This window comes from Ambystoma mexicanum, chromosome 11 (genome assembly GCF_040938575.1).
Source record: "Ambystoma mexicanum isolate Mex_15411 chromosome 11, UKY_AmexF1_1, whole genome shotgun sequence".
Lineage (NCBI taxonomy): Eukaryota > Metazoa > Chordata > Amphibia > Caudata > Ambystomatidae > Ambystoma > Ambystoma mexicanum.
Window position 1 is genome coordinate 840,541,450 of NC_090934.1, and position 19,901 is coordinate 840,561,350.

The following is a 19,901-nucleotide window of genomic DNA, read 5'->3' on the forward strand; positions in this document are numbered from 1 at the left end:
GACATTTTGTCCCAATGGGTAAAACGAGGTGAAGATTTATTAACCATCAACAACATTAGTTTACAAGCCCTGCACGTAAACCCGACAGCAGCTAAAGTGAAGATCTGGCGCGCTGACTGGATTGACACAGGTAGTGAACGCCAAGCTGCCAGCGCGATGAAAGATGCGCCCGCTGAAGCCAAAAGCTACAACGTACTGCAGCCTTATATGATTTGTTTTCCAAACTCGAAGGCACGTCGACTATTCTTGTTATTTAGGCTGAATTCATTCAAGACGAAGGACCGCATCAGACTGCGAGCAGACGACATTGATCCAAATCCCATTTGTCATATCTGCCTTAAGGAGCCGGAATCCCTTAAGCACCTGGTGTTATTTTGCCACTCTTTAAAAAATGAAAGATCTGTTCATCTGGGACAGTGGTACGCAAACCATCAAACACTGCACGCGGACGAGTGGTGGCAGAAAATGTGGAATGGATCGGATTGGAAACTAATTATGCCCCTGACCTCTTTCCTGGCTGTAATCGAGGAGAGGTTATCTAAAAACTCAAGTGTCTGATCCCCGATTCTTCAAAACGAAAGTATAACAAGTGTGGACTGACCTATGAGATAAACACCTTGGAGAAAGGTCCGTACACTACTCGTGTAAGGTAGAAGAGATGATCATCTCAGGGGCATAAGTAGAGGAGTGATACCAACATTAAGATGTTAAATGTTTTGTTTAGAATTGTGTCATATTTTAAAGGTTTGATTTTTTAAACCAATAAAAGTATTTAAAAAAAATAAATATTTTAAGGTCTGCTTATTTGGCACAAAAAATTGTTTGCTCCTTTCCTCTGGCACCAACTCCCTGCGTGTTAAGCGTTTTGCTAAAACAGAGAGCTGGTGGCCGATCACTTTCCTCGGCTGGCTCCCTCCTGTGGAACAGCCTCCCTCTCCCTCTGCTTCTTGAGCATGACCTCCTTAAGTTACAAAAAATCCACAAGACCTTTCTCTTTACCTCTTCCTTCTCCTCCCTGCTAATCTTACAGCAGCGTGACTGATGTGCAGGGCCCATATGTGTCCTTGGGGCCTTGACCCCCCACATCTCTCATCCCAGCTGCTGTCTTTCTGCTGCACTTACTTGGGCTCACCCTACCTATGGGTGGTTGCACTTACGTTCTTCTCCTCTTAGCACTTACCCTGAGCACTTCTCCATGAGCATCAAAGCACCTTTCCCTCACCCCTTCCCCCTCTGCACTTGCACTTTCTGAACACTCACAAGGCATAGTAGGTTCATCTCCCCTTCCCTTTATTCTCATTATTGTTTGCACTATTAACTTAATTATTTATCCTTGATGTAATTCATTGTCACCCTTCCCATGTGCCCACCCTGTTTTCCCTGTGGGCACTTCAAAACAGTTTTGCTAATTGTATAAGCGCCAAACAAGTGACCCATAAATAAATAATCTGAAAGGTTTTTTTGCATGTTTATAAAGAACAGTTTCAAAAGCCTGTGTTTTGGGCCAATTTAAAGCTTTAAAATACAGAGCAGAAACCCAGACGTAATCTCTAAGGTTCATATCCATTAGTATGTTGGCACTTATATACTTCCCTTGATGATGGAGATAATGAAGCTAGAATCGTTCCCATTTTGCATAATAAGCTTCTATAACATTTTGTTTTTAAAATGTGATTTGTCCACTTTCCAAGTGAGATCTATAAAATGGGATTATTTTACTTCATGGTACATACTAGAAAAGCAACTGGTAAAGTGCAGAAATTGCAGAGTGGGCGCAAATCCCAGCATCTCCTTTTAACTAATGTGTAATCCTGACCATTTTATTCAATCTTGTATTGCGTAATCTGTCAACATTGCCAGTCCCTAAATCATTCACAATTGTCATCCTTCAGAGTGATTTTGTTCTCAGTTTATGATCTTCAAAACAGCTCCACTCATGGTTTCACTGGATATAGTGTTGCTTCCTCTATAATAATAGGGAGCATTGACATATTGCACACCACAGCCACTTGCACCTTCCTGGTAGCCTCCAACCTTCATCCGCTATCTATGCTATGGTAGGTGCACCTTTCTCCCTGCTTCCCATTGGTCTCATTGAGCACTTTTGCATTCTGTGAGGGAGCTAATCTGAGTCGTACTGAATTTATACTATGACTGGTGTAACTTCCTTGTGACTGCTAATGATGAGAAATGGCCTCTATCTATGCTAGAATGCAAGTAGCCGTGTCGTGGACTGCTGATGTTGGCCTTAAAATGCTACTTATTTAGCATTCTTATTACAGCCAGAAAGAAGAGGGTAAAGGGACTGAAAGGGAATACCGTTGGCTTTTTTAATCATTGCGAGGCAACATGTCAAGCTATGTGTTGTGATTGCGATGAGGGGGGGTCCTGACCAGATATTCTGGATCCCTTAATTTCTTTGATTTGATGAAGGAGGGGCCCAAAGGGGTCCTTGCCCGGGGCCCCAAAAGTGCTTAAGATGGCACTGGATGGGAGGAGTTACGCGACGGTGAACCTCTGAGAGGGACAAGGATAATATTTATGGGGTTTGTTGGAGTGGAGAGTTTGTGACAAGAACCCTAGAACAGGTACTTGGTTGGGTACGAGGCCACCACCAAATATATCCCTAGAATCACGAGAGAGAGTACAGATGCTGGAAAATATCCATGCCTACCTCCAACTTCTAGAAGAAACTTTTAGAATTTATCAAGTAAGTATCATTTTGCTAGCATTATGCTTAGAAACCCTGAAAATCTTCCACTTGAAGGGAAAGACCAGTGTGTTTGACTGGACTTTGGAGTGAAGCCAGGACAGGCCACAGCCAGCAACTTTGTAAAAGACGTTTCCTTTGCTCATGATCCTTTGGTGAAGAAACTATCTTCAGTTTTGTTGTTGATTAAATAAACATTACTTTCTTAATAAGCGCATTCTTGTGCAAAGCTCTTTGTGCTTCCCACTCGTGCTGCCCATTAAATGTTTACTGTGTATTTCTGACAAAAGAACAGCACACAAAAATACAATTCTGGATTCCAAGATGGCCGCCGTGGAGACGAGTCGTGTCTAAGCCGCGCTCGTCCTGGGCCGCCAAAATTAGCACAATTCGCAGCATAATTGGAGTGGCTATCGAGAGGATCTCCCCCCCCCCCAGCGTCGCCCGCAGGCCCTAGACACCGGGTGCTCTACGGTGGGGCGCCAAGATAGCAGAGGACGAGTGCTCTGCGGCGACCGCCCCTCCCCCATCGGGCGATTCCCGTCGCCGACCCGGCGGCTTAACCAGTGAGGAGCGGGAGGGCGGACTTCTACCGAAGCGACGGAGCGGTGGGGGCGAACACCCTCCCCCCCACGGGTGCCAAGCTGAGACAGCGCAACCCCAGAAGGGATCGGGTCGCATACAGCAGCGACCGGGGACGACGGAGTGGTCATTCCGGCCCCTCCCCCGACTACATCGAGGACACACTGTACCAGATTCCCCTGCCGCAGAGCTTCTGACGCGGCGCGGGGCGGCGGCAGTCGCAGGAGCCCCAAGGATCAAGGGGGTGCAGCCGAGGACGCTCCTGCCGAGGGGGAGCGCGTCATAACTGCCGTCCTGTACACCGGGGGCACCAAGAACAGAAGAGAGAACGCTGCGGGCTCCGGGCCTGACTAGACACGGCTCCACGGAGGAGAGCGGAGGGGTGAGGCGGAGTAAAGCGGGGCCCAAGCCCCAAACAAAGTAAGTGATCACCCCCGGTGTCCCCACATATAGCAGCAAATTAAAACACTTCCCAAGGGAAGGTGGGCAGTGACTGTACAAGGTGGTGGAGCAGAGGGATACGAACTCACAGGCGGCAATAAAGACGCCCAACGGGGCTCAATAGGAGGGGGAACGGATACGGATACAGAGAGAAGGGAGAGTCCAACAGAAAGACGGGACCAGTGGGTGCCCACCCGCCCCCTGAGACCAAGATAAGAAATCCTACTGGGAAGGGGAACTCATCCCCACAAGAAGGTTACACCAAGCCGACCCCAACAGGCGACCCAGGAGGACGGCCCCACAAGCGCCAGGGGGGAATAGCACAGAGCTCAAGGGGGAAACACAGCGGCCCTTGCATATTCCAGGACACAATCATACCATGTCAAGGGCAAAAAGCAAAAACATCGCTGCCCAACAGACCCCTCAACCCACGAGGCAAGACGCAAACATCCTTCAACTGTGGTCCACGGACACCGCGCAGCAAGCCAAAGGGAAGCCGCAGGACAACCAACAAGACGAAAGAATGGCACAGGCGATCCCCCATCACTCACCCTCTAGGGAGGACATGCAAACATGGTTCCACGAACTCCAGGAAAAATTCATGTCTTCCGTACAGGGACAGTTCACGACGATGAAAAATGACATGAAACAGGCGGTCCAAGACCTGAGGGTCGATGTGGCGAAACTGGAGGAGAGAACAGAGACATTGGAAAGAACAGTCCAGGGGATAGAGGAGGAAACGCAACAGGCTAGCGAAACCCAGGAACATTTGGTGAGACTCACCCATAACCTTGAGTTACAGTGCGAGGATTTGGAGAATCGCTCCAGACGCTCTAATATTCGCATCAAAAACATGGCGGAAACAGTACTGGACAGAGATCTTCTGTCGGCATTGAAGGAGGTGTTCAGTGATATCCTGGATGCTGCAGAGCCAGATACTATCGGAGTCGACAGGGTCCTCAGGGTCGGCCCAAAAAGATTGCGAGCACCGGGGGAGAGGCCACAGGACGTTCTGGTGGCGCTTTCCTCCTATCCGCAAAAAGAACAAATTCTGAGGAAGGCCAGAGAAATGGATCACATTAGAATGAATGGACAGGAAATCCAACTGTACCAAGATCTGGCACTGATAACACTGCAAAAGAGAAGAGCGATGGCCCCACTAGTCAAGGCCCTGCTGGCGAAAGAAATTCGATAAAAATGGATATACCCATTTGGGCTGCCGTTTACATGGGAAGTGAAACAGAGGAGAGCAACCACTTGGGAAGAAGGCCTCAGCATAATGGGCCTACAGGGCGATACCGAGGATGGAGATCAAGCAACAGTCAGTGGGGAGCAAAGGAGAAGACCTAAAGGATGGGAAACGATCAAGCAAAAAAGGCCAGCCACGGGAAGAGAAAGCCGTAGGAAGCTGCCATGATAGGAGGAAAAGACGAGAGAGCCGAGGTCACCCAATGCGACATTACACTAAACTCCGGTGAGGGGGAGGGAGAGAACAAGAGCAGCTGCACAAGAGCTGGAGAAGGCGGTCCGGGATGGACCCACCGGCTTGGAATCGGGTAAAATAAGACACTAATGTGGGGTTTAGGATCCCCCACACACATATCCCCCGAGAGGAAGGAGGGCAGGGAGCTACGGGCGCAACGCCCCAGCATCAGTAGGAACCCTCGCCCTACTCGGGGGCAACAAGTTTGTTTTTTTGTTACCAGTTGGGGGGGAGTTCTGGGGGAAGGGAATTGGGGACGGGGACAACAGACAGAGAGCAGCAGCGAAGGAAGGGATTTCACATACTCTGAACTTGTGCCTTATTAAATGGGGAAGATCCGCATTGTGACTTATAGCATAAAGGGGATGAATCACCCAACAAAAAAGGTGAAACTGAAGAAGTTACTCGAAAGGGAAGGGGTGGACCTCCTGCTCCTCCAAGAAACGCATATCAGAGCTAAAGACAAACTAAAAACACGGGTAAGGGGATATACAATCTGGGCCCAGGCGAATGCCACAGGAAAAAGGGCGGGGGTCCTCATAGCAGTGAGGACCGGAAGGGACGCCATAATGGAGGACTCCATCACAGATAAGGGGGGAAGGTATGCGTTTGCTAATGTGGTGCTGGAGGGGCAGAGGATCACCCTTGCGTCAGTATAAGCGCCCAATGTGGGACAGGACGGCTTTCTAAGAGACACCCTGGAAAAACTAGAATCCTTTGCAAGGGGGGAGGTCATCTTGGGAGGAGATCTGAATATGGGGACAGAAGTACTGGAGGGGCACATAGCCATGTGACGTCTCCATCAAAACGTCTCAAGCAACAAATGGACCAGCTGGCCCTGAATGATGTATGGAGGGAACTCAAGGGGGACCAAAGTGGGTTCACATACTTCTCACATGTGCACAACTCTATGTCACAAATTGACTACTTATGGGTATCAGTGGCGCTCATGGGCTAAATCCTGGCGGTGGAAAAGGGGGCAATTGCACTCTCAGATCATGCACCCTTGTGGCTCGATATGAAACTTCAGGGGAAATCTAGAGGTCTGTGGAGGTGGAGATTGGCGGAGGACATAATCCAGGACCCGGTCACGGGGGAAACCATAAGGAAAATGATAGAAGAATACTTCATGGAAAATGACACAGGGGAAGTATCAATCTCCACAGTTTGCGAGGCATTTAAAGTGGTGATCCGAGGGAAACTAATGGCATTGAAAATTACGAGGGAGAAACAGAGGTTTGGGTGGGAAAAAGAACTGGAAAGGTCAATAACTGAGTTGCAAGGGAAAATTCTGACACAACCCACCAAGGAACTTAAGAGGACACTCAGACACACTCAAGGCCAACTAGAGCTGCTGCGCTCAAAGGGTGCGGAAAGGAGCCTGCTGCACCTAAGACAAAGGTAATACATAAAAGCCAAAAAAGCAGATAGGCTGCTGGCGAGACAACTCCGTGCCAAACAGAAAGACATAACAATCAAAAGCATCATGGACACGAAAGGGGAGCATCTCACACGCACACAAGACATAGGGGAAGTGTTCAGAGAATACTACCAGAAACTGTATTCCACTGACCACCCGGACGCACAGGACATATATCCGAAATCCCTCACATTCCCGCAAATCTCAATGGCAGACAGGCAGGCCTTAGAGGACCCCATAATGGAAGAAGTTAGAAAAGCAATAAGCAAACTCCCAAAGCATAAAGGCCCACGCCCGGATGGCTATACGGCCCCATTTTATGAAAAATATGCGGATCAGCTGATCCCGGTTCTAACCAGACTATTAAACTCCTTTAAAGAATGTGGCAATGTGACCCCCACCATGAATGAAGCGAAGGTCCTGGTATTTCACAAACCAGGGAAGGACCCAACATGCCCGGCTTCATATAGACCAATCTCACTGATTAATATAGATGCCAAAATATATACTAAGATATTAGCAGCTAGGCTTTCCCCGCTTCTCCCTAAGTTAATTCATTTAGACCAATCGGGCTTTATCCCAGGAAGACAAACACACAACAACCTTAGAAGGATCATCCATTTGGTGGAAAAGATAGGTGTAAAGCAAACCCCAGCAATTCTCCTGGCACTAGATGCAGAAAAAGCATTCGACCGAGTTGAATGGTCCATGTTATTTAAGACACTGCAATTTATGGGATTTGGGAGCACTTTATTGCCAGAATCGGAGCAAACTACAACGCCCCTACATGCAGAGTGGCCATCAATGGGGAGGTAACTGAAATGGTATACATATCACGAGGAACAAAACAGGGGTGCCCACTCTCTCCTTTATTATACGCTATTTTTCTAGAGCCCCTACTGATGAAAATAAGGGAAGTCACGCTAATTAAGGGGATAGAGATGGCAGGCATGCAACATAAGGTAACCGCATATGCGGACGATTTGCTGTTAGCATTAGAGGAGCCGGGCCGAACGTTGGCTGCAGCAGTTGGAGAGCTAGAAGTCTTCGGGGCCATCTCGGGGCTAAAAATTAATAGGAACAAGTCAGAAATACTAATACTGGCGGGAGACGGGGATGAGATAAAGAGAGAAGCAAAGGCACTCAATCTCTAGATAGCAGCAGAGGGTATTAAATACCTGGGAATTACACTTGCACACAAGGTGAAACAACTATACAGTAAAAACTATCCGCAGCTACTGACTAGCATTCGAAGAGATTTAGGAAGATGGAACCCCTTGCGGATCTCATGGTGGGGTAGGATTCAGGCGGTAAAGATGACTATTCTCCCAAGGCTTCTATACTATTTCCAAGCCCTTCTGGTAGGGATTCCCGCTCATTCTTCGGATCACTCCTGAGGGTAATCTCAACCTTTGTGTGGAATGGGAAAACTCCAAGAATGTCCAGGGCGGTCTTAACCTCGTCAACTAGGGAGGGAGGGATGGCGCTTCCCCATTTTCAAAAATACTACCAAGCGGCCAAACTAAAGGTGCTTCGGGAGTGGCTGGGTGAAGACCCACAACCAATATGGGCAGCACAAGATAGGGCAGTGGCTAGAACCCCACTAGTGGAACTACTCTGGAAACAGAAACAGCATAGACACCCCAACATAGGGATCAGCGAAATATTGAGCACGACTAAGGAGGCGTGGGAAACCCAAACACGAAAGGGCGTAATGACCACCACCCTAGGCCCATTCACCCCCATAAGTAGGAACCTGCAGTTTCCGCCAGGGATGGAGCAGGGTACATTTGACAACTGGGAGGAGGCGGGTATAACGAAAATTGGGGAAATGTTTATCAACCATGAAATTAGACCATACGAATCATGCCTCACACCCCAACAAGAACCACACGGGATAGATATAAATATGAACAACTTTAGCACTGGCTAAAAACTCCCGAAATCGCGAAGGCGGCAACGAGAACCCTAACCCCATTTGAGAAACACATTACAACCAATTCAGGGGCAAAGAAATGGATATCGACTTTATACTCCTTTATAAACACACAAGATGAAGAGATTAAATGGCCATACATGAGCAAATGGGACAGAACGCTGGGAGTGGAACTAACGAGAAAGCAGTGGGAGGACATATGGGCTCTGATCCCCAAAATGACAAGATCTGCGCAAATGAGAGAAATGTGGATTAAAATAGTGACTCAGTTGCACTACACGCCTGAGAGACTACATACTATGTTCCCAAAAACATCTAACCTCTGCTGGAGGGAATGTGGAGAGGTGGGGACGTGGAAACACATCTGGTGGGCCTGTAAGGGAATAGTGCCGTTCTGGGAAGAAGTTAAGGGAGAAATGGGCAAGATGTTCCCGGATGTGGGGCAACTAGGTGAGGGCGTATGGATGTGCGGAATGAGAGATGGCACGACAGGAAGATACACAAAAGCACAATGGAGAAGCTTTGTGGGACTCCTCATTGCGGCTTGGACAACAATAGCCCAGAATTGGAAAAAGAAAGACACACCGCTGATATTTACGTGGCTTCAAAAAGTCTGGGCGCAGCTAGCAATGGAAAAAGTCACTCACTCAATCCAAGGCACAAAGGACAAGTTCGCCAAAGAATGGGGCGGTGTCTTGGAACACCTCCAGTCAGACTTTATGGAACAATGGTGCCCCCACAACATTAAGGTCGCGGACATTTTTAATGCATAGATTAATCCCCGAATCAAATCTCATGTCTCCCCAGGGGGCTGGGGGGAGGGTGAGGTTGGGGTGAACTGTTGGTACAAAGTTTGATGTACGTTGATCACTGGAAAATAATAAAGACAAGTTAAAAAAAAAATACAATTCTGGGAACATGTGTCATAGTCCCAAGACTTTAAATTTACTAAACCTCATCCACAGGACTCAAAACCTCTGCCCTATTTAATTTCCCCGACAATTAGAACACATATCCTATCTGCTCAGATTCTTCAAGTCCATTTCAACAGTGTTGTGTACCTTTCCTCATTCATCACCGAGACACCATTGTAGCCCACCTCAACCCTCTCCACATCCCCAATATCTGACCTCTTATATCCCTCCCCTCAACGAAAACCCTGATCAAAACTCAATCGCTGTAGCAATGCTCTCCTAGCCTCCCCTTTTACTCCTTCCAGCCCTTTGATACAGTTAGTCACTTAAGTGCCCACTCTCCATTTAACTTCCACATCCAACTAGCAACTACAGCCAGTCGGGCTTGCAATGGCCATCCGAGTACTCATCAAATTCCTCACCCATATTTTTACATGGCCTAACCCACCAGTCTGCAACCCGAGGCTCTCCAGACGTCTTAGACTATGACTCCCATTATCCCTTACCATTGACTGTAGGCAAGGGCTGGTGGCAGTTGTAGTCCAAAACATCTGGAGAATCAAAGGTTGTAGACCCATGGCCTACTCCCTCTAGCTGGCCCAAGCCGTTTTCCTTTGCACCACTCTCTGCGCCTAAGCCTGTCATTCTCACTGCCTCATGCTCAGCTTCCAGTTCTGGTCATTTACACTTGCATCCCCGCAGTCCTGGAATGTCCTACCCCTTGACCTTAGGCCTGCTATCTTCCTCAACACCAAAAACCTCCTAGCTCAGTGCTCTGATACCCACAATCCCAGGACTTTTTGTGTTCCCATATATGACCTTGTTCCACTAGGCACAGGGCTTCCTCATCTCATGTTACCATTTTATTCTGGTGTAGTTAAGGTGTTCAGGGACCTGTGTGCAACCTTAAAGAAAGAAATCTCTTCAAGTGAACAAAAAATACAAATTCAAAATGTATCTTTCTTTTTTCAGATTTTGTGATGGAATTTGTTTGTAGCCACGTTGTATGCCACAATTCCCCGGAAAGGCAGACTCCTGCACCAGGTAAACAATGTTTGTGGATATTTATTTGGATTGCTTATGAATTACAAATGGGGTTTCTATCTACTATTTCTTAGTGATGCTCTTATATACCTCTAATAAGTGCATTTGAGTGTACTTTCGAGGAATTCTAATCAACTGAAGTGCGACCTATTTCGGCATGAAAACATGTCTGAAATGGTAACAGTTTTATAGTGAGGTAGAAGCTATAGGAGGTGTGGTGACCATCTTGGCTTTGACTAAGCTGCTCTGTAGCCTTTTGACTACCTCATGTCTGTATTTTGTCCTCCTGTGTTTAATGGGCTTGCATCCAGTTAGGTTTGCATTCTTTCTATAGAGCTCACCTGCTGGTTAAGTGAGAAGATAGGATCCGGTTTACCTGGCCTGTTTTCTGGGTTTTTACTTCTATGGGGTCATCGACCCTAGTAGCGGGTCAGTGGATCCTGCAACATCCGAAATGCAGTGTTCTCCCACTCTGGAGGTTCATAGACGTGGCATCAACCTTGCAAACCTCAGGTACCTCCATGGGAGAGCTGCCCATTAGGATTCCTAAGTACTTCTTGCGGCTTTAGGTAAATAATGTTACGCGTTTGTCTTGAAGAGGCAGGCATTCGTTTTCATGCGGGTGAGTTGTAAATGGTGGGCGGTGTACATGGGGGTTGGGGCGGTTGTAGCTGGGCCCTCTGTGCTTCTAGGGTCCCACTCTGATCCTGTCCGCAAAGTATTCTGGAGGTTGTAGTTCCTATGTGACCGTCCCCTGCTAAGCAAGTGGGCCACAATGCAGGACCCCCAGAGATCCACCCTGTACCTTTTCCAAGTCCACTATCCTGTAGTATAGGATAGTCCACCAATAGGGCCTCCACACAGCTGGCACGAATGCCAAGCAGACACACTGTCAGACCTCTGAGAGATCCAAACGCCTCTCAGTATAAAAGTACACCAGGTCCCCTGTTTCTCTGAGTGAGTGTCATAGCTAACTGAGAGGGTTCCACGGTTTATTGGTAGTATTTTTCAGATTCTATATGAATATTGCCGGATGTCCTCCATTTATATTTCATTGTATGATTGGTGTCTGGTTCAATCATAAATCCACACCTGGGAGAAAGCCTAGAAAAAAGTCTGCAGAAGTTAAATGCAGCAACCCAACTAATTGGGTGGTCGCCCCAAGGTTTGAGTGGAGGCAACCCCTCTGATTGCGGCATGGAATCGCTCTCTAGTCATAGTACTCCTTAACATTGAAGAGCTTGCCCCATTACTTGGTCGCAACTGAGGATGAATCTTGAAGCATTGAGCAATTCACTAAGCCAATGACAAATCATGAGGACCTTCCTGAACCGGTCAAGACTCTCCTTGACTGAGAAGCTCTATCTGGAACTTGATGTACTTGACCAGCGAAAGAAGGCAGGACATGAAACATGAAACGGACACAAGAGAACTGGGCATTGAACATACAGGCAACCATTCCAGGGGTCCAATTAATTACATTACCCCTGAAGACACCCAAAGTGAAAATTGTCAATCTGAAGTGAACCTCGGCCACGGGAAACAGACTGGATCTTCCAATACCAACGGTGTACCTCCACCAAACCACAACATAGCATTAGAAGTTCTTTTGAACTTTTTCAGTGGATTTATTGCTGAAAAACTAGAATGCAGAAACCAAAATTGCAAGGCTTCCGCCCAACCCGCTCCTCTACTGTGAGGTGCACAAGTGATGCAGAAGCAAGGCCCAATCTTTAGAATTATCAACTTAGGGTTGAACCTATCTTATAGGGTAAAGACTGCAGAGTGCTCTTCTTAAAGAGCTGCGGGTTTGTCGGCTCCTGCTCTGCATTGTACCTAAAGATCGAACTGCTGTAACTGGAGCATACAGCGTTCGATCCTGGCTGGTGGATGCGGTGCTGACCCCTTGAATATTGGGACCTGGGTTTTGTGGTCTGTTAGCACCTTTACGGGGTGGCCCGGGTTGTCTACGTGAAAGTGTCTGCAGCCCCATTTGATGGCAATTGCATCTTTTTCTATATGGGCATAGTTTCTCTCCGTGGGAGAGAGGGCTCTGCTGGCGAAGGCAACAGGACGCACGGTTCCCCCTCGGTCAGTTTGTGTGCAAACAGCTCCAAGACCAACCAGGCTGGCATCCACTAGTAGTTCCGTCCTCCGTGACATGTCAAAAAAGGCCATGGTGTCGTTGCTGGATAGGGAGTCTTTGATCTTTTGGAATGCTGTTTCCTTGGTGTCTTCCCATTCCCATGTCAACTTTGCTTTTGTGAGTTCTCGTAGTGGATTGGCAATTGTGGCAAGATCGGGGATGAATCGCCTGCAGTACATTGCCATACCCAGAAAACTGCAGACTTCTGTTGCGTTAGTGGGAGCTTGGGCATTTTTGATGTCTGCCACCTTTGCTGGACCTAGGGACACTCGTTTTTCATTGACGACATATCCAAAAAAGCTTAGCGTGGACCTTCCAAATTCACATTTTTCTTCATGGAGGGTCAACACCGACTCTTCTAGTCACTATCATTTTGCTGCTAGGCGGCTGTTGAGCTCCACCTCTGTTTTGCCGTAAACTAGGATGTTGTCACTGACATTGGTGATTCCTGGGAGGTCTTGGAGAACTTTCCTTATTTCGTGTTGCAATACCTCCGCTGCGGAGGAGATTCCAAAGTTGAGCCGGCGGTATCTCCTCAGTCCAAGGTGCAACGAGAAGGTTGTGATGTACCTTGAGTCCTTTGCCAGACGCATCTGGTGATACTCTGATCTTAAGTCCAGCTTGCTGAAAACGGTGGCTCCGGTTAGGTCCACGATTAATTCGCCCACTGTTGGGGTAATGTGCCTTTCTCGCCCTATTGCCACATTGGGCAGGCGCATATCGATACATAATCGTACCGCTTGAGGCTGTTTAGGTTTCGCTGTCATGACCATGGGGGACATCCAGGGTGTGGGTCCTGTGGTCTTTTCAATTATTCTGAGTTCCTTGGGTTTGTTCAGTTCTGCCTCCACTGATGCCCTCATTTGGAAGGGATCCCTTCAGTGCTGGACAGCCCTCGGTTCTACCGTGGGGTCGATGTTAAGTTTTACCGTCCTCCCTTTTAGGCTTCCAGTGCCTTGAAGCAACTTCCTGTGTTTGGCCAGCAGGTGGTCGATTTCTCTGGAGTGGATTGCGAATGTGAACAGTATTAGTTGTAGTCTTTCTGCGGTTGGGCAGCTGAGCAGTGTCGCGATTCCTGCGTCGACTACGTAGATGCAAGATTTGGAGCTCTTCCCGTTGTGTGTGAGTGTGGTTTAGAAATACCCTATGAATGGCAGGAGCTTTTTGCTGGATGGTTCTTCACCGCAGTGTTGGTCTGGGGTTGAGCTTGTCAAACCTTGTGGTCGGCATGACATTCACTGTGGCGCTAGTGTCAATCATCATCTTCACCGGGATGTCTCTGACTTTTACTGTGCAACTGCAGTGTGATTTGCTGTTGTGGGGTTGTTTGCCGTGGGCCGGCTTGACCGCTGAGATCATATGGGAGTTCTCTCTTCTTCAATCACAGTAGCAGTTTGTGCAGTCTGAGGATTATTCTCTGCCCAACTGATCGACATTGCTGCTGTTGTCGGCGTCTTCCCCTTCGACTGCCCGGGCACGTCCTCATCGCGAGTCTCGGGTCCGGTCGGGCTGTCTCTGCTGGTGGTGGTCAGGTTGCCTTGAGCAGAGGGTTGTACATTGCTGGACCTTGGGTCACCCTTCCAGTCCTCGGATTTTCTCTGGGGTGAGTGTTCCTTGGTTCTCTGGGAGTTTAGGCATACTGATGCACAGTGGTTGACTTTCCCACACTTATAACACGTGGGACCGTATGCTGAGCAGGGATCCCCTTTATGTTGTTGGCCGCCGCACCATAGACATTCTCTGGGGTTGCTTGTTGTCTGCCCTTGTTGGGGTCGGTTCTGCTGCAGTGCATTGATAGTGGCCATGCTATTGTGTGGTGTTTCCGTGTCCAGTGGCAGGCGACTGATCATCTGATCCATTTCTGCCACATGCTCATTTGTCCTCTCCCGTTGTTGCCCTATAGTGAGTGTCTCCGATAGGATGGTTCTCCGAAGCTTCTCAGAGGAGAGGCCATGTATGACCTGCTGTCTGACTGCAAATTCGACATCATGGAGGCCACAGCCAATGGCCATCTCTTGCAGCCGACCATGGAAGTCGTCAATGCTTTCCTGTGGGCGTTGTCTGGCCTGGCTCATTTTGAAGCGTTCGAAATCCGGGCTTAGTTGGGAATTTTCTTGTGAGGACAGCTTTTGCAGTCTCATAGTCGTCTTCTGTGCCTCGATTCGGGAGTGCGTTGAAGAGTCTCAGCGCCATTGTACCGAGGTGGAGCATGAGTAGCGTCTTTTTCTTCTCCTCGGCAGTAATCTTGCGTGCCTTTAGGCTCAGTTTGAATTTGCACGGGGACCAAAAGGCTCAAATAGCTTCACAAACCTGCCCTGCTTGGTGTCTAACCACGTGCTGGTGTTGGGGTTGTGATTCTGCGGCCTGGCTGGTTTCGCAGCTGGGTCTTCTGCCATGTTGTGGCCTTGCGCAGCTGACGGGGTCGTGCATGCTCTTGCTAGGGCGTTTCACTATTGGTGTCAGGGCTGACCCTCTGCATACTGGGCCGTGTTTGGCAGTGGAGTGTTGTTCTGCACCCGTGCTGGCAATGCACTGTCCTCTGTGGTCCTGCAGGGTGAGTGCTCTGCCTTCTGGTTTATGGTGTGAGCTTAGGGGTCATGGGTTGATACGGGGCTCCCCTGTGGCACTGCAGGGTGGATGTTCACTTATGGGTTGATGATGTGGGCATGGGAGGCTAGTTCTGGGCTATGACTGCCTCCTGTCAGCGGCCTGTGGTCTGCAGCAGTGTCACGTGGCTTGGTATTTGCATTTCCTCATGGGGCCAGGCACTGGGAAGAGCCTTCTCGCTCTCATTTATTTATCCCCCTCACGTGGTCTCTTTCGCCCACGCCATCATGCGCCTCACGTGACTATCACATCGGTGAAAGCATTTCAAGACTTTACTTGGTATTGTGGTGAGGAGTTTGCAGCCATTGGCTCTCCATGTGTTTTGGGTTATGACTGCCAGGGACACTCACAATGCCTCTGTTGGCTAGGGCTGGTGGGAGTTGTAGTCCAAAACATTTCGAGAGCCAATGATGCAGATCCCTGGAAGGCATTCCCTTGACCTTCAGGTCTTCCCTTACCATTTCCACCTCCCTCCTCCCACTAACTTGGTATTTACTTCCTCTGTATTCACTCCTGTCTTTCTTTCTTCTCTCCATTTCATGTTATCATTTATTTCTTCCTTCTATGTCTTGACTCTCACATATACCCTTCTTTCTTATTAACCTCCTCACTTCTTATCATCCCCTTTGCACCCACTTCCAGCACCCTTCCAGCACCCTTCCCTGTTACACATATCTCTTTCTCTCGCCCTCGTAACTCCTACCATAATCATCTACATCGCGATCACCAAAATCCCTTGCACTCACCACTCTGACAAAGCCCCTATCACCGGCTCTCTCACCTATCTGTGCCATTTTCCCTCTCGCCATTGGCGCTCCTTTTCTTGCTTCCATTTATGCCTCTTTCCAGGCCAGTCTCAGTCCTCCTTATAGTTTCACCTCCTCTGTCCTGATATCACCTTTAAAAACTCTACATCCCCCACCATACTCTTATACTTATTTTTTTTTTTTTATTATTTTGATTTAAAAAATGTTTTCACATTTTCTTTTACAAAATTACTTCACTCAAGTCCAAGATCCCACACCCCGCTATTACTTCATGTTTCCTTCCTCATGGTTTTCATTATTCATGTTTTTCTGAAGTCGATGTTTTTGCAAAAATGTTGTCACTGCAATTGTTTCCTTTACTCCTTCACCCTCTATTAGGCTTTTCCACCAATATTGTTCATCATACAAAAGTGAATCTTCAAACAGATGTAGCATGTGCGTAGTTCTCAGTTCAGTTAAACCCTTGCAGTTTAAGAGCAGGTGCCTTAAGGTTTCCTTGCACCCCGTTTCCTGACAAAAGCGGCAGTTATCAGTAGCTGATGTTCCTCTGATGGCCCTTATCTCATTTGTCGGCAGAATGTTAAGGCGTGCCCTCAAAAATGTTTGTTGATGTTTTCTACTTGGAAAGAGCTTCAGGTAAGATCTTATTCCATTTAGCTTTCTGCAAATCGGTGTTGCGTATGCCGCTAGTTTGTATGACCCCGCTGTATCAAGAGTCTTTATCCAATCCCAAGTTTCTATTCTTGTTGCAGCTTTTGTTGGGTTGTGGATTAGCTCTTCTTCTGAGGAACCTATTTCTTCCAGTAATAGGATATTTTTCTGTTGCCAATTCTTTAAAGTTTCGGAGTTTGATCCTGAGATTTCTCTGTGGATGATATCAAAAATGTTCGATCTCTCCGGCATGATCACTTTCCTGTACATCATCAGTTTGTTTCTTAATACAATGCCTTGCAATTATAGTACACATAGTTCCCTTCTTATTAAAGGCATGGGCGTGGATGTTGGGAGATTTAAAAGCTGTCTCCAGAAGTAACTTTCCAGCTTTATCCAGATTTCTTCTGAGATGTTAAAGAAGGCCTTCACTCCATATGTAACTGATGCAATCACTTTTGTACGATACAATTGTATAAGTGGTTTGAGTGAGTACTGGCAGAATTTCCTTTCAATGATCTTAGCTTGGGATGTTAAGTTCTTCATTCTTTCCCAAAGATGATGTTGCATACTTATTTCTGTTTGGTTATTGCTCAGTATCACTCCCAGGTATATAAACTCCATTACCGTCTGGATCTTTGCGCCTTCTAAATGCCATGTAAATGGGTTTTTTGGGGTGTTACTTTTTTGTAGCATCATGATTTTTGTTTTACTCTTATTGATCTCTAAGTTGTTTTTTTCGACATATCTACTCAGATTTTCAAGTTGCCTTTGTAATCCTATCGGCGTTTGATCTATTAATATTAGGTCATCCGCGTATGTAGTCAAGACAAGGTGGTCCCACCTATTTTTGGAGGGTAAGATCTAACTTCAGCTTCCGAATCTCTGAAGTCCCACCGGTAGGCGTTAAATAACGTCGGCGCCATCGGGCAGCCCTGCTTCACCCCTCTTGCTGTTTCTATGGGGTTTGATAACGCTCCTTGTTGGTTCAGGCAGATTGATAGCGATGTCTCTGTGTAGAGTGCTTTAATTTGCTCTAGTATGTTACCCGGGCATTTTTTTGTTTCTAATTTTCTCCAGAGGCGCTCTCTATTGACCTGGTCAAATTCTTGAACCAGGTCAATGAAGGCCATGTGTACGCCCGGTTTTCCTTCTTTCGTTCTGCTTTTTAAGATGTTAATCAAGAATATGTTGACCAGAGTCCCTGCGTTCCTCACGAAGCCCGATTGAAAAGGGTCCATCAGTTCGTTTTCATTAGCCCATTTCTCGAACATCTCCAACAAGGTTGAACCATATATATTCCCGATAACGTCTAATAATGCTATTGGCCTATAGTTTTTTGGATTTTGTCTTGGGCCGTTCTTATAAACTGGAACTATTATAGCCTTTATCCAGGATTTCGGAATCGTTTTAGTTTCTACGATGGTATCAAATACATTACTGATAAATAGTGCCCAGTTTTGTGGCGATTCCTTTAAATGGGCGTTAGTCAGGCCATCCGGCCCCGGAGCTCTAGAGGTATTCAGTCGTTTAATTCTCGTTATAATTGAAGGTATGTCATTTGGGAGTACCCATTTTGCTTCCACTTTGTTGTTTACGATCTTTGTTTCTTTATTGGAATTTTTATAGAGATTAGTGAAGTGCTCGATCCACTTACCTTCTCCTACGTTGTTATCGATTACGTTTCTCTGAGTATTCGTTGTTTGCTTAATTAATGTCCATAAATCTCTAGAGTTACGCCCATTCGTTGATCTTAGCATTAGCTCCGCATCTGCTTGGAGCATTGCTGCTCTGCGCGATCTTAGCCAGTGTTTACAATGTTTTTTTGCTTTTTGGGCTGTCTCTACATCTTTTATATCTTTAGATTTTTTTTGCCAGTCTCTGCAATTTTATTAGCTTTTTCCGTTCGATTATAAACAGCTTGTCGTAATTATGCATATGTTCACCTCCCTTCTTTGTTACCGTATTCACTCTTTGTTTATAGATGTTTAGACATTGTTCATAATCAACTTTTTTTTCTTTTTCGTTATTGTTTCTTTCTACTTATTTTTTGGTAAGATTAGTTATATCTTCCGATTTTACCTTTAATCTTATTCTGCCTCGGGATTCTTCGATCTCTGTTATTTTTTGGTAAGATTAGTTATATCTTCCGATTTTACCTTTAATCTTATTCTGCCTCGGGATTCTTCGATCTCTGTTCTCATTAGATCTCTTGGTTCCTGTTGGGTTTTCCATTCAAACTCAAGTAAGTTATGGTCACTATTCTTGGTACGCTTGACCTTAAAATTAGTGACGTATGTTAAGAATTCCGGGCTAACAAAGGTATGATCCAAGATATATGCTGCAGAGTCGTTTTCCCAAGTTGGTATCTGGGGCACGCGTTCCTCAATAAAAAAAAATGAGGTTTTTTTAGGGATCTTGTTTTCATTAGAGTGTCCCATTTTATTCCCCTTTTCTTTGGTGGGGTTTTTGAATGATTCTGGTTACACTGTTGTAGTTTAGGATATTCCAAATTCAAATCTCCGCATATGATCAAGTGACTCAGTTGAAATTCCAAGTCAATTTTCTCGAAGATATTGTTTAGGTGTTTTAAGAACTGTTCATCGCTTAATGCCAGAGGGTTCCAATAAGTATTAATTATTATGATGTTCTCTGGCTTCTGAGCTGGCGATCTTTGGTTTCTTCCTTCCCATGTTAATAGTAACACTTGGAAGTATAGTGACGATTCTAATACTCTTGTCACTTGTAGATCTTTGTTTGAACGCAACATTGTCAGGAGGCCGGATGACGGTCTACCTGAAAGTCCTTTTGTCGCTGGAGAAAGGTATACTTCATAACCATCCATTGTAGGCAGCTCTCTTAGCCATGTCGCTTGAAGACAGAGAATATCAAAATCTCCTAGATGTACGTCACTTTGTTTTAGGAGATGTGCGAAACCTCTAGTGTTCCAGGAAGAAAATTTCAACGATGCAATCTCCTCCCTTGTTTCCTTATTTGGTGGAGTTTCCAAATTCCTAGTCTTCGTTTGCTAACTGGAGTCACTTTGATTGAGAACTTTGGAAATCCATCTCCATTTTTTACCTTCTTTCAATTTCTTCCATTCTTCTTCCAGATTTGCCGATGATAGTTCTTCTTTTTCGTTATCTTCTGGATTGAATGTGATCTTTATTTTTGATTGGGGTCCTTTAGGAAACCGGCCC

At 46.6% G+C, this 19,901-nt stretch overlaps 1 long non-coding RNA gene across 1 annotated transcript in view; it reads left to right on the forward strand.

The window, feature by feature from the left end:
- The window catches only part of LOC138504782 (uncharacterized), a 164,834-nt gene that overhangs the window by 48,126 nt on the left and 96,807 nt on the right, over window positions 1–19,901 (forward strand). Inside the window, exon 2 of the long non-coding RNA XR_011279966.1 lies at window positions 10,459–10,530. This is a non-coding gene — a long non-coding RNA (uncharacterized lncRNA). The remainder of the gene's footprint in view (window positions 1–10,458; window positions 10,531–19,901) is intronic.